The sequence below is a fragment of the Triturus cristatus genome, chromosome 3_1, assembly GCF_964204655.1.
Source record: "Triturus cristatus chromosome 3_1, aTriCri1.1, whole genome shotgun sequence".
Taxonomy (NCBI): domain Eukaryota; kingdom Metazoa; phylum Chordata; class Amphibia; order Caudata; family Salamandridae; genus Triturus; species Triturus cristatus.
The window spans coordinates 954,424,856-954,427,355 of record NC_140583.1 but is presented as its reverse complement, the minus strand read 5'-3'; positions in this window follow the sequence as shown (position 1 = coordinate 954,427,355).

Sequence of the window (2,500 nt, the reverse complement as noted above, 5' to 3'; positions counted from 1 at the left end):
CCCTCGCCTGGGTCGGAGGCGCCGGAAGGGAAGAGCCAGGCGGCTCCCCGTCCCGCACGCCTCCCACCGAGAGGAGCCGGGGTCCCCTCGCAGGCCCTCGGCCCCTTCTCTTCCAGGCCGCCCTGCCGCGCGAGAAGGGCCGCTCCTCGGACGCCCGAGACCTCGGTCAGATCGGGCCGGGTCTCGGGACGCCCCGGAGGGCCCAGCCGGCGCCAGGGCCTTTTTCCGAGGGAGGGGTGGTGCCAGCCACAGGGATGCTGCACTGCCATTCGGTTCCGTGCCGGGTGAGCTTTGGGTTCCGTCTCGGGGAGGGACAGGGGATGGGGGCCGCCCCCCCGTCCCCGGCCCCTCGCTCGCTCGTCGGTCGGGGCCTTCCCCGGGGGGAAGGGGCCCGCCGAAGTGTCCCGGTCCTTAACCCCAGCGCCCCGTGCAGGCCGCGGACCGCTCCGCCGGCCGGGGCGCGCCAGGGCAGGGCCGGGCCCTGTGCCTACGGTGCGTGCTCGCAGGAGGCGGGCCGAGGGCTTCGGGCTGGCGCCGTCGGTCGCTCGGGCCGCTCCGCCGTTAATGATCCTTCCGCAGGTTCACCTACGGAAACCTTGTTACGACTTTTACTTCCTCTAGATCAGAGGTCTTCAAACTTTTGGATACCGAGACCCCCCTGTCAACATTTTGAGGCGGAAGGACCCCCTCCTGACAAAAATGTCTAAACCTGTTGACTAAATTGCGTGGGATGAAAATGTAAATGAGGTTATGTGATGCCGCGTATTTTGGGATAGCATTGCTTCATTATTTTGATATTTGTTACACACAGTAACGCTGAGGAAAGATTTCACCCAATCAGTACCCATTTATAACCAAAATACAGCAATTATCATCAGAAAGATTTCAAGTCAACCTTTGTGAAGGGCCTTCCACTCTGCAGCAATACGTGCTGCCACATTAGAAGCTCACCTGGCCCTGACCGGAAGAAGCAGGGGTCCATTAAAACCCTGGCGGTTTTGTGTAGAGTTAAGCCGTTTACCCATGCAGCTTTCCTCTCACCCCCTCCCTTCCATCCCTCTCTCCTCTCCTAACCCCGGATCCCTCTCTCACTTTGCAGGTCATTTTCTTTCACCCCTTTTTACAACTTCTGAACTCTCCCCATTCAACCTCTCACTTCACCTCTAATCACCTCTTGCCATTCTGTCCTTTCACTGCCCTCATCTCTAACAGTCTCTCACATTTATCTCATGGCCTCTCTGGCCCTGTCACCTCCCGTGCCCCTCAGCACTTCTCATTCACCTCGTCTCTTCATTCAAATTTTTGTCTATTTGTATCTTACACCTCTCCAGTCCCCCCATTCCTCTTTCACATCTCCCCTTTGTTCTAACAGAAGCCCTCACCTTTGGATCACACTCACTTCTTGCGTGTCCACACTTCTCTTCGGCAATTCACATTTCTCCTCATCCCTGACCTCTTCAATCAAATTCTCTCACTCCCTTGCTGTCCTCTCTCATTTTGGGTGCGGATGCAAGTTCAGAATGGGATGAATGAATGTATGATTACTGATGGGCTTGTTTGAGTGAGTTGCATATTGAGTAGTGAGGGGGACAGGTGAGTGAAGTGTCACATGAGTGCAGGATGAGTAGTGTACTCGTGTGACTGCAGGTTGAGGTATAGTGTGAGCAGGACAAGTGCATTTTGAGTGCAGAGTGATCACTGTGAGTGCAAGGTGAGCGGGTGAATGGTGCAAGTGCATGGTGATCAGTGTGAGTGCATTGTGATCACTGTGAGTGCAAGGTGAGCGTGACAATAAAGGGCGAGAATGAGGAATGAGTTGTCTGAATGCAGGGTGCATTCCCAGACCCATGAAGTAACTCAGCATGTTATTGACGGGGCGTAGACTTTAAGATCTAAGTTAAACTATTGCGGCATTAATCGGGGATCGAGGGTGAAGGAAATAAATAATGTGCTGATCCTGCAGCAAACTTCCAGTCCTATGGTTAGGGTTACCAGCAGATTATTTTGATGGCCCTGTCGGTACAAAAAAAAGCAGTCACCTAAAGCGGTATTTTCAGCGCTTATCTGTGCATACTTCCCAGGGCCGGCTTTAGTGCTGGTGGTGCCCTGTGCGACAATGTTTGTTGGTGCCCCCCCCCCAATGACCACCCCCACCACGGATTCTCTCACTAGCACCCTTTAACAGTGACCAAGTCTCCATAACCCCACACTCTCAGATGCATTGAATTAGTTATATAGTGCCACTCATACCAGTGTAGGGTGTCCGAGCACTTTGCATCACACACACATTACACAGAGACAATCATAAGTGTGTAAATCAGTGTATAGGAAATGTTACATAAGCCAAAGGACTAAAAGTATAGGAGTCACATGTCATCCATACTGGTAGGCAGTATAGTTCAAGAGTGCTTGGTGTGGAGAAGCACAAACTCAGAGTCGAAAAAGAAACAGCATAGTTGGGAGTTTCCTTTAATAATAAGAATTGATTTCTAGCCAAATT